This window comes from Balaenoptera borealis (assembly GCF_965194805.1).
Source record: "Balaenoptera borealis genome assembly, chromosome: 12".
Classification (NCBI taxonomy): Eukaryota; Metazoa; Chordata; class Mammalia; order Artiodactyla; family Balaenopteridae; genus Balaenoptera; species Balaenoptera borealis.
Genome location: NC_138869.1, coordinates 23,776,412 through 23,789,559, shown reverse-complemented (window position 1 = coordinate 23,789,559; position 13,148 = coordinate 23,776,412). Strand labels below are relative to the sequence as shown.

At 40.6% G+C, this 13,148-nt stretch overlaps 1 long non-coding RNA gene across 1 annotated transcript in view; it reads left to right on the top strand.

The window, feature by feature from the left end:
• Positions 1 to 13,148, top strand: part of LOC309607563 — a 736,883-nt gene extending 723,735 nt beyond the window's left edge. Inside the window, exon 7 of the long non-coding RNA XR_014232447.1 lies at positions 1 to 13,148. This exon is cut by the window's left edge and continues 39,521 nt beyond it. This is a non-coding gene — a long non-coding RNA (uncharacterized lncRNA).

Sequence of the window (13,148 nt, the reverse complement as noted above, 5' to 3'; positions counted from 1 at the left end):
ACAAAAATAAAGCGCTGGTTCAAAGGTAAAATTATTTAAAATTTCAAGATGGAGACAGCAGAGCATGAGGGTAAGTACAGACCCTTCTGAATTTAGGGCCCGGTGAGACTACACAAGCCACATTCCCATGGAACTGGCACTGTCTACTTGTGTCTATCATGAAACACATCCACGTCTTCTTCAAATGCTCAACATTGGACCTTCAAGAAGCATGAAAATGGACTTCTGCTGTGTTACATACCTGACATCTCTAAGAGACACTCAAACAACTTTCCTTAGCCCTGAAAGGAACCAGTTTTCCGTGTTCTTTGGAGGTTATGAGCTTAGATTTGGTCATTGAAACACAGTTTGTACTCTCTTCCTTAGAGCTAGGGCAGACCTCATGCAAATTTCAGCAAATGTGAAAGCCACGTCCACTAATAACATCCAAAAATGCAAGAAATGAGATGGATTCGGCATAAATTGTCTGCACTTTTCAACCCGTAACTGAACAAAGTCATAATTGCAAATCTCCTGGTTTTACTTGTCACTAATAATGGTCTCTTACTTGACCAGCATGAAGTGTTATAGTTACACATGCTATGAGAATTCTAATTTTCAGTGAGGAGGGTCAACTTCTCAGCCGTGGTTTTTACACAAGTTATGTTTCTCTTTTTGTGGCAGCTTTTAACTTGCATATGTAAATTCAATTACTTGAGGGGAAAATATCCAGGCATCTTGGGTGACTATTATAATGACCATCTCTAACTTATATAGTGTTTGGAACTTTATATCAGGTTATTTTACAAGAAGAAGTGGCAATGCACTTAGGGGTATACAGGGTTTCTGTTGGAATCCCAATTTCAAGTCCTACTTTAACAAAAAAGACTGAGTTAACCTTCCAGTGAATACTCTCTGAAACAGAGTCTTAGAAAATGGGAGAAATCTGATTTGTATGTCTCTTCTCATCAGCTTGCTCCCCAAATTACCCAAATAAAATGTTCCAAAACTGAGATGCAAAATAATTCCAATTCCTTCTTTGCTTCCTAGTGGGAAAAAAAAAAAATGTAACAGAATACCCTCTCTGGCAAACAAAAAAAAAAAAGAATGCAAATTAATTAAGCGGAGAAACCTTTTTCACTAAAGGTACACAGAAGGCCCGAAAACGCATTAGACATTTCTAAAGATCACAAATATAGCAAACACTGAGAGCACGCTGTCAAAAAAAAAAAAGAAAGAGAAAGGAAGAAAAAGAAGCCTTCTCTGAACATAAGGTTCTTAAAAGACATTTTGAGAGGAATTAAATCTCTCTTGCACCTTTAAACTCTCTTTCTCAGCTATCAATAGAGTCTGCTGGATATGGAAGCGGTTTAGGGTGACACGCCCTTCACTTATTTGGGGAATGTGAATTTTCCATCCTGCCATTACCTGGCACCCGGACAAGTGTTATAAAAATATGTCATCATAAGCAGCCTAGAATAAATACTCAAATCCTCAGGGTTGTTTATCATTTCTCAAATGTCTTCCCCGGATTTTAACATCCTAGATCTTTGTTACGTTTGGGGAGGATAGATTGTTTGCAGTATGCGTGGATGGCCAACCCAAAGGTCGTGGCATGTAAGCCAGGGAGCGTTCCAGCATGTGGCAAGGCGCCCAGCAGCTTACCTCGGACCACTTTTAAACGGATTCCTGGAATGAGGGTCTCGCCGCTGATCAATTAAAACCAGCACAAATGTTTCATTTTGTTTGATAGAATTACTGTTTAAAATGATGACCGTTGTATTCTTGGCCAATGAATGAAATGAAATCGTATCCTTCCGTGGAAGTGGAAAATACACAACCGCATCCACTTTCTGACATGAAATGCTTATTGAACACGTTTAGGTGCAGAATACCACCATGGGAGCCAAGGAACAAGGAATAGAAAGATGAATTCAGTCCTGAAGGGGCTCACCAGGCAGTGAGAGGAACAGATCACACTCACCAATTCAATCAAGTCACATCATCCCATGTCTGGAATGCCACCGACCTTGCACAGTGGCTCTTTCGGTCTGGCTTCACTCCGTTTTGTAAAAACACTGTGCACACTGGGTATATTTAACCTATAACTAAATCCAGTTAGTTTAACTCTCAGTCTAATAGATTTGAATTCAACTAACTCTCGATGATTCTATATTTTTCACTGGAAGATGCAGTGATTCTGGCCATCTGGAGAAAGGCTTCATGAAAGGTACTATTTGGAATCCACTTGCAGTGGATTAATGAACTTTAATCGAATAGAGAAAATGTGCCTGTGTGTGTGTTTATCAACAAGTCCATCAGCCAAGACATACGTGTGTAAACACCATCACACATTATAGCAGGACGTCTGTTCCAACAAGGATCTGGCATTTCGCATGACCTTAAAGCGTTCCCTCCTGGAGGCTCTTCGTTTTCGATGACAGCCGGCTTCGTTTGTTAAATAAATAACAATACTTCGCTTTCATATTGTTATATTCTGCCTTTTGAAACATTCCCTGTAGCCTGACTTTGCCAGTTCCAAGCTGGCTTTTTAAGTGATTTGTCTGTAACCAGTCAGTTTTAGAACTTTTACTTCCCTAGTCTGTGCTAAAAAGCAATTCAAGAAGACTTAAAATTCTCCTGGGGGCTGATTTTATAGCAATAGGGAAAGCGCACAAACGTTGCACGAACAGCCAATTTCTTTCTTCGGTGAGGGAAACGGCCTTGACAGTAGAGCCTCAGTACAAGTGGTTTAACGCCATCATAAAAACCACTAACCATTGGGTATTAACATGCTTTTTGTCGTGAAGTTTTTATTGAAAATGATATTTTGAAGCTACTAATTTGGCGGTGATTTTTACCCTCAGGCATTTACAGTGGATGCAACTTCCCCCTTTTGCTTGGAGGGCCACGGAATCCCTTGTCCTAGCCACGCCGGGAAAGGGAGATGAGCTTTCTCGTCCACTGCCTTGGTGGTCGTGAGCTCACCTGCAGGGGTGGCCGTTGGCTGTCAATTTCACTCCCTGGGCATGCTGGGCCAAAGAAGACACGACACCTACTCTGCCACCCACGTTCACCCCTAGAACAGTACCAGGGGCCAATAGAGGGTGGCTGGTACTAGCATCAGACCAGTGGGTGCCATTGGGAGACGACCACTCTTGGTCTGCATATTGACCCTATGTAAAAACACATGGGAAAACCTGTTTTTTTTCCTTAAAAAGAAGTCAAAACAGACTGCACGTGCACATAGAGATGGGAGAGATGCATCCAAAAAAGAGAGAGAGAGAGAGAGAAATGTTTGTGCCTGCCTTCTTCACTCCATCTGGCACATGCTTGGAGTAAACTTATTTGGGCGCACGTTGGACCCTGATCATTACGCTGCAGAGCCTAGAGCCGTTGCAGAGAGAGTGAGTGCAGCCGTGGCGGCAGGGGTGGACCCTGCACAGGGGATGCACACAGCCAAATGTGAACTCTGTACATACCACCCAGAAAAACTTGGGCCTTTCCCAAAAGGAAGTGAAGACAGACCGCACACGCACGGAAATAGCGTGTGTGCCTTCCTGCCATCTGGAACAGGAGCCCAGCAGGAGTAAACTGATGGGGGAAAATGCTGCTTTTTCCCAATAGTTATCTTAGATCTGGATGTACCCAAACTATAGAGGGTCAAACCACAGCCAGATTTTTCCTTCAAATGTCACTTTCGATATCAAGCTCCTGATGAAAACGCATGTTAATACCCACTGTGGAGTGGTTTCTGTGAAAGCTTGAAAATGTTTGTGGGTGTGTAGAAATCTTTTGTGTGTGAGTGTGTAGGACCTCTATTATTAGGGCTGTTTTCCCTAACAGGAAAAGGAAATTGCCTGCCCATGAAGAGTCAGAAGCATTTACTGGGGAATTTTATTTTATTTTATTTTGGTTGTTATTGAGTTTTATTTATTATTTTGATTTGTTTTATTTGGGCTTTTTTTTTTTTTAATATTGATCACAACCCAAGTCCTACCAAAGAAACCTGGTTACGGGTTCCCAAATCACTCTTGACAGCATCTTACTTTAGAATCACATGAGGTTCTTAATATAAATAACCCTCCCAGAGAACAACCAAATCTGGGTCTTTGGAAATGATTCATAGGAATGTGCATTTTTAGTCAGCATCCACCACCACCCCCCACCCCACCTCAGCTTGCCCACGTGATTGCAGTACACACTAGAGGTCATGAACTCCTGCCTTACAGATGGTGTGGAGATTGTGTAGAGTGTGTCTTATTCTGTAGCACAGTTGAAATAATGTAAATGTCACAACTTTCAAGTTTCTCCTTTGTTCTTTCGAATTGTCCTCAGTGTTAATCACAGCAAATAAAGGTACGCTTTCCCAGTCTGGCCAGTACTCATCTGTGGAGTGACCCAAGCGGACTGAAAAGGAAGAAATCTAAATGCAGCCTTGTCCAGACAAAGCAAAGCACATAAAACGTCTGCTGGCTCAGCTGGCATTCACGAGAGACTCCCAGCTTCTCCAAAAATAAGTGACTGAGGCATGACGAAACTCAGGAGTTCCAGAATATTAAAAGAAATTTCAAAAAAGCAGAAGATGCAAAGTCTTCTCCGAACTCAACAGTTAATTGCGCATATTAAATGGCTATACGTTCTAATTATGATACAGCCAAGGCCCAGGTGACTAATCTGCACCGGGAAAAACATTCCAGTTACTGTGGTGACTCAGGGCAGACAGGTCTAGAAGGAGCACAGGGTCTCTGGGATACCGGTAATGTTCTGCATCTTGAGCTGGGTGCTGATATCAAAGATGTGTTTACTTTGTAAAAATTCGTCCAGTGATAAATTGACAATTTGGTGCTTTTCTGTATATATGTTATACTTACCCCCCTGAAAATCACATCGAAGATGGAAAATTCAAATAATTATGTCATTTATATAACATTGAAATTGAACATAAACCTTTCCTAAGCCCTTTCCTCAGTTGTCACTTGCCTTCATACTCCAGAAATAGCCATAAGTATGTTTAATTGTTCTGGCCAGTCGGTGTGTATCATCTGAGTCCAAAAGTAAGGACAATCTGCAATTTAACAGACAAAATAATTCAGCAGAGTCACTGATCATCTATTATATGCCAGGCACTGCTATAAACACAGTGGTAGGTAAAACAGTAAGATGCCTGCTTTTGTGGAGCTTATATTCTGTGAAAGAAACACAGTAAATAAGTAAATGGGGAGCTATTGGCAAATGATAATAGAAAGACCATCAGAGCTGACGACTAAGTAAGACAAAATAAAATTTTTAAAAATTCAGTGCATCAATTTGTTAGGCAAGGGCATATACGCCGGTGGAGAAATTCCCTGAGTAGTTCACAGAGTGGAGGAAGTGAGGGGTTTTTATGTACTAGAAAAGGCAGTTAGTGGTGGTTATGTAAATTAAGGACTGAAAACTAACACTCTAGCTAGGACCCCCGGAGCCCATAGGTCAGTGGGGAGGTGGTTAAACAAGCCCTGTTGTTGGTGACCAGGAAAGTCTTGGACCAGGACTCACTGGGGCTGGTGAACAGAGCCACTTAAATTTCACGGCATTGTGTTTCAGTTGTGTCTTCTAGGTTCGTGCTGCTAAAAGGGGAACATTTGCCTTTTATAACATTTAAGATCATTTCAGGTGGTGACAAGGGGTTTGTAGAAAGAGGGTAAGGCTTACAGAGTGACTGGGGAGATGGGTCCAAATCATAGTCAGGGAAAGCCTCTTGGATGGTAGTACTTGGAACAGAGAACAGTTTGTGGGGGGAGAGAGCAGGAGACGGAGGGAACAGTGCAATCCAGGGTCCTGAGGCAGGATCGTAGGGTTACACTGATGGTCAGACTGATAAGAGCGGTGAAATAAAGGACCACAGGAAACAATGGATGAAGCTGTGTTCCGGGGTGTAAACACTACTGAAAATGGGGGAGAAACTGCAACCCCAGGTGTCTCTTGCCAATTTAAAAAATATGTGTCTGTATGTGTGTGTGTGTGTGTGTGTGTGTGTGTGTGTGTGTGTGTCTTTCTAACCCTCCTACATCCTACACGTGACTTGTGATTAATTACAACTAAGCAGTATAACAACTCTGTGATCCATTGTTTTTTTCTGGGTACCAGTAAGCTAGATAAAATACCAGGGAGTCCACTCGCCCAAGTTGTGGGGGGCAGATGTTAGAAAATTTATTGTGCTTCAAACAACCTAACAAATACCCTGGCCCGAGGCTGGTAGGCTAAGGTAGTCTGATCATTATTCTTTCTAACTGGGTAGTTTCCACTTTGGTCTAAGCAAACAAGGACAGTCTATTCAACAATGAATATTCAATCCCAGTTCTGATTTTTTGGCAGAACCCAGCAAAAGAGGAAAAAAAATCCTTTTCTTCTCCTTTCCCCTGGGGTTTTGCGAATCTCCCTCGAAAGGGTTTGGAGCAGCCTCTACAGGAAGGCCAGCCCCTTGCTTCAAGAAACTGCTTTGGTCTCTTTATGTGTATTAGAACAATTAACATCTAGTTTCACCATACAAAGGACTTTCTCTCCTTTTATGTTTTAGTTCTTAAAATTCCCAGAATGGTGTACAGTAAAACTGTTCACTTGAGAAATTAAGTACCGTATGTGATAAGACAGTTGGATGAAATTTTTAAGCTGTCATTAAAAATGATTATAATTAGGACAAACTACAAGAAAATGCTTTAAAATTGAGACCCGAGTGAATTAAAAATTAAGGGGTGTATTATGTATTATCACGTTGAAGGGCTGGGTTTTACGCGTCTAACACCCATTAACACTAATACGGGTTGCCTGCATAAATCCCCACGTGCCGAGAAGAGAAGATACCCCGTTCCTTTGTTTTTGCTAACAAGACAGTGCTTTCTGTGCTCATAGGGAGTAGGGCAAGGAGACGATGTAAACAGTTTACCTTTCCTCTGCTGTGAGAATGTCTCCCAAGAAGTCTCTTCTACCCTGAGAGGACATTAAAAGACTTCACAACCAGGCTGAGTTTTCTCTCACCCTGTAGAATGTTTCAGAATCATCTAGGGTGAAACTCTAACAATATCACCTTCAAATCTATTTTATTCCTTTAAGGGAGAAGGAGTCCTTATCCATAGTCACTTGGGGGAAATTAGAACTGTAAATATTACTCATACCCACGTACCTAAGAGACGCGTAGAACAAAGTCATCTACTATTAGCACATCCTGGCGAAGGTACACGGCAGGTCATCACTTCCCTCATGAAGCCACGTATCAGATCAGCCTGCTTCCATCTCCCATGGGCACCCATAAGTTATTCTTCTCTCTTCAATCTCCCTTCATCCTTTAGAACTCACTGGCCCATTAGCATCTTCCATCCCTATGCGTTACCAGGAACTCAACTAGACTGCAAGGAAACTGCGTATCAAAGTTTACACTTTCTTACACTGATGTTGACCTCCTCTCATAGCATTATTTCAATGTGCTCTTAAGCTAAGAAAACCCCAGCCTTTGGGCCCTTGTTCCCCTCATAGATACGGGGAAGGAATGGCAGGGATATGAAGGCAAATGAAGGGAGCAAGCAGAAAGTTCTCCTTCACTACAATATCTTGAAGAAAAGGGTGAGCATGTGTGCCTACAAATACGCCAGTAGTTTATAGTTCCATGAGGGTAGGCCTGCCATATAGGAGGTGCTCAAGAGAAGTTTGTTGATTGACTCTACAAGGTAGGAACTCTTAGAACTAGACAAGGACAGAAGACCTTTGGTATTTATAGAATTAATATTGGCATTTTGACTACTCAAGAGATGGCTCAAATACCACAATTTTAGTAGTTGGAGTTGTACATACTGTGGTGGGCAGACTTTTAAGGTGGTCCCCGTCATCCCACACCCTGGTTATTCACACTTTTGCACAATCCCTTCTCCTTGAGTGTGGAGAGGAATGTGACTTGCTTCTAACCAACGGGATATAGCCAAGGTGATGGGCTGCGTGTGATTACGTGTACACGATTGCATAAGATTGCGGTGCCCGTGTATGTGCGGTGAATGTCTCTTTCTTGCTCGCTCACTGGATTTGTCTAAGAAACACATTTCCATAGAGTAAGTGGCTTATTAGGGAAGCCCATGTGACAAGGAACCGTAGGCAGCCTCCAGTTGCTGAGGGTGCCTTCCAGCTGACAGCCAGCAAAAAAAAAAAAAAAAAAAAAGATGAAACTCTCAGTTCTACAACCACAAGGAATTGAATCTGCCCACAATCTCACAAGCAGTAAAAACAAGCCATCCCTAGTCAAGCCTCCTGCTGAGAACCCAACCCTGGCTGACACCTTGATTGCAGCCTGAAACTATGCGATGACAAAGGTGTATTGCTTAAGCTCTAAGTTTGTGGTGACAGCAATGTAGCTAATATAGGGACTAATTTTAATTTCATGTATGGCAAGCTTAGACTTCAAGAGCTCATCACTTGATTCATGAATGAGTATCTTGATATCACTGTGTTGTCTTTACACTTTGTTTTGCACAAATGCCAAAAGTCTTGTTAAGGATGTAAAGGAGTTCCTACATTTTTTCTGTGGTACTTAACTGCAATTTTTAGCCAAAATTATATTTGCAATGGTCTCAAGATATATCCTTCCTAACTTTCAAGTGTCTACTACATAAGCTCATAGGAGAGATGAGATCTTTTAATAAAAAGTCTCCTCAGCCCTGAGTAGACATTTAATCACTTCAACTAGAAGGGAGTTTTTAAAACTTCCTCATAAAAGACAATCAGTAGGTCTGCTGCTCAAGAAGACACAGCTAAAAGAGTTTGCAAAACAATCTTAGGGTTCCATGATTAGACATATTGTTACAGTGCCAAAGCCTTGTTAGTGATATTTACTATATTCCTAGTCCAGAACAAAGGAGTTTGGGTGCGTTGGTTAGATTAGATTGTTTGGTGCAATTTGCTTTTCTTTTTTGTTGGGGAAGAGAGGGGTCTCTCAAAGTCTATCAAACTCTTTTGACTATTCATTTTGTATAGTAAAAAAAAAACCAAAACAGAACCCTCACTCAAAAAACCCTCACTCTTTCTTCTCTGTCACTCCCAGTACTGTAAAATCCATTTCTTTATCTCAGCTGAGCTTACAATTCTCTGTTTTTTTAACCACAGCAGCTTCTTCTGTGATTCATGAGCTGGTTTCTTCCAGATGTGACACATGATTCAGCAAATCTGTGTGATAATGCATAGTTTGCTATTGTGGAAGATTGATAGCCCATGCTTTGGTCTTTGATCTAGATGTTCATGGAAACATCACCTTCCCTTCCAGTATGAAATTCTTAAGTCATCACTGAAAGCATTTATTAAACACTATGTGCCAGGTACAGTGCAGGGACTTGACACGCATTTGCTTCATCCCACGTCCATTGTGTGAGGCTGATATTTGTCTTCTTATTTACCAGAAGGAGAAACTGAGTCTCAGAGACTAGTTTCCTAATAACTTCCATGTGACCCCAGTGTAAATTACATGTGACAATCTGAAGGAATGATTTGATTCACACCCAAAAATGTCAGTGTTTGTGTCATTTAAGCAACATGAAACTTTCTAAGCCTATTTCAACATGAGAATTATCCTAATATAATTTGGCATTTAAAGCAATAAAAGCCTTATTTATCCTTATAGGTTTTCCCAGTGGCAAAATAAGGAAATCCACTACTGGCATCAACATTCAGTGCATGGCTTGTTTGGACCTTGGTTCTGGTCTCCGTTCCTTTTTGGTTCACTCTATCACCTTGGACAAGTCACTTTATCTGTCTTGGCCACGGTTTACTCATCTGTGAAAGGAATGAAACAGACTCAAATTTCCTCTAAAGAGAGCTTCCAGCTCCAAGACTGTAACTACTTTTTCTTCTTTTAAGAAGAAAAAACATTTTTTATTCTGATGACAAAAGTGCCACCATATGTATATGTACACACACACACACACACACACACACACACACATACACATTGTATTTTTAAGTAATGTAAGGCAAATTAGCTTTCTCTCTCGTTGGTCACTATTCACGAGCAGTGAGTACCCTTTCACTGTCCCAAATGGTTTTTGGATTGCCACTCTTCTGAAAAAATTACCTGAGTTATAAGAATTGGGCACTTGGGGAGTGTCTCACCACATCCCACCCCCACCAACTTGGCTGGACTTCAACATTAAAGCAGACTGATTAGCACGGAACCCCTCTTCCAGGCCTTAATATGAACTTGCCAGGAGTCGCCAGACAGAAAGTGACTTGATGCCAAAACACCCAGGTGGGGAAGAAAAATTAATAAATTATAGGGATATTTTATATATACAATTCCAAATATGGCTCTATGGAGTTTGGGAACATCTGGGTGATGAATTGGAATTCCACTTTTGCTTCAGCTCTCTGGCATAACGTAAACACAGCCAGCACGTCCCTAGAGATAAATGGGAGAGTTGGAAACTGCAAAAGGTAGATTGAGAAAGAATCAGATTTTAAAATTGTGGCCCATGATACTTGCCAAATGGAAAAAAATTCTAAAAACTCAAAGCAGTCCAAAGCATTTTCTCTCAGAGTTAAATTAAAGATAGAGTGTCCCAGGTAGCTAAAATTAGAAGCTAGTTTGCATATTCTTTTGCCCTTTAGATGTAAATTTGCGGAAGCATGTATTTTTCCATTTTAGTTTCTATTTCTTCTAAAGACCTATTAATGTGCTGTTGGTTACAGTTTTCTCCTATTGATTGTACATATGAACTAAGATTTTGGGCATTGCAGAACTATTTTCTGAAAATAGTCTTCATAAGTGCTATTTCTTTAAAAGTACCAGATGAAGATATACGGTATATAGTACAGGCAGTTACAGTATGAATTTTAAAGCCTTTCACATCCAATTACTAGCAATAGCTTAGTTTCTTTCCCAACCTACAATAAATCCTGTACGTATAAACGCTACAGAATTTAAATATGCGTCGAGTGTTAGTATAATAGTATATCACTAGGAATCAGTATTTTTGTTATATGTAGTACTGTTCAACATATGTGAAGTAAGATATCCTTGATTTGGGTTTGCTAATTCAGAGTTTGTGGAGCTGGTTTCAAGTTGACTGTTCATTAGGGAAGTCATTCTTCATCGGAAGCTCAAATTAAAGGTGTAAATAAGATGGCAAATGGGAATGTATAAAATACTTGAGTAAATTTAAAGTACTTTAGAAGTACCATTTGCATACGAACTTGTTATGCTAATTATAAGTAATTCATATTAAAGTAGGTCTCCTAAGATGATCTTCGAGGCAAGTTACCTTAGTGAATTTGAGTTACAGAATGTGGTGGAAAGTAATAAACCTGAGTTTCTTTTAAATACTGTATTCTGTAATTCAGAATTTTCATTAATTGTAAATTACCTTTTGCCTAATTAATCCAGATCGCTAACATTTTGCCAGCAATGTCAGCTCCGGTCTTCTACAAAGTCCAAGTAGGTTTTTAAAAAATAGGATTCAATCATAGTTTTCCAACTAAATTTTGTATTTTCCAACATCGAATTGGTAATGTTTCCGGGGTCTAATATTGTATATTTACCAGTGGTTAGAACTGACATGGGGATAAAAGTTATTTTTTAAATGGAGAGGGAAAAAAAAAAAATTTTGTAACAGAGGAATAGTCAAATTAGAATTGGTTGCCTCCTCAGGTACATGGGTTTCCTTGTCAATAAAAGAGTACAAGAAAAAGCTGGATAACTTAGAGAAAAGAAAAAGCTTAGAGAAGGTCAAGTACGGGACTAGAGATTAGACCTACCACGATTCCTAGTCAACCACACACAAGTTGTTTGTTCCGTAAGTATTCAGGTGTATGTTCCTGTAACTGTAAATACTGAAGCAACTCTTGGGAAAATAGAGACAATGTTGAACTTGATCTGAATCTGAGCTCTCCGAAGCAGAGATGATGGCCAAGAAATCCCCTACCCTCCTGACTCTGTTGCATTCTGAGAAACAGCTAACCACAAAGGATTACTCTGCTCTCCCATATTCTGAGACAACACCCACCTCTACCTTTCCTTCCAGGTAGGATCCATCTCTGTCCTTCCTCCTGACTCCCAGAAGACTCCTTCATGACCCTCTTGTTTACCTGCCTCTATAAAACCCTAAATTCACTTCCTTTGCTTTGAGATTGTTCTCATTAATAAGTTCTCCCTATTGTGATAGCCTGTGTAGAATCATCACCTGATTTGTCCTGTGTATTTTGTATTTCACAGTTTGGGCAACAGCTTGGGTAGGATTAGACCTTACCTTCAGATTCCTGCTTATTCCAGCTAGGTAACGAGGGCAATTCTTTCCTGGCTAGGGAATTGGGGACCCAACAGTGGGTCCAATTCCTGATCTTGTGCTCTGGACCCCTGTCCCTTGTAAGCAGGTAAAGATGTGATTTTTATTGTCTTTGAGTACTTACTTGATTTCCGGTGCTGACTTCCTTTGATTTCATGGTCTGACCATTTGGTGATTTCTGTAAACAGAGTCATGGTTTCTAAAACTCTTGTCTCTGTCAGTACCTGTCTGCAAGTTGCACTGGAACCTTTTGCCTTGGTCACATTGTCAATCCTTACCAAATTTTCAGTGCTTACATCTCCTTTGATATCTGGCTGCACTTCTCCAAACTAGTGTTTTCAGTTTTACTTCACTTTGATTTTGGCATCACCAAGAACTAAAGCCTACTGCCCAGATCCCTATCAGACTCCAAAATCTGAAGAAGTGCTACACACTGAAGCCTGGAGACTTGATACTAACCTCAAAGGCCTCATCATTGCAGCCAGTTATGTATGGGCCTGAATTCTCCCTGGACGAGTCACAGTCTGGACTGTTGAGATAGTCTGGCCATGCATGCATTTGTACTAGAGGTAACCAATACTGTGGACTACATCACTCACAGCGTCAGTATTCTAGCTCGAGGGCATCAAGAAATTCATAACTGCATAACCAGAAGATTTTCCTCCACAGAGTTCTTGGAACCCTCGGAACTCGTTATCCTCAGGGTTCAATTCCTGGCTCTTTATTGGAAGATTCCCTTTTACGTGAATATTTTCCTTTTTCATTTTAAGCATTCCTCTTTTAAGATGCCTGATTTCCAAAACTCTTAGAAAACTAACCTTTGCCACTGCCTCTCAACAGATGGTTCAGCTGAGTTTGGAGAAATGCAAACAAGAA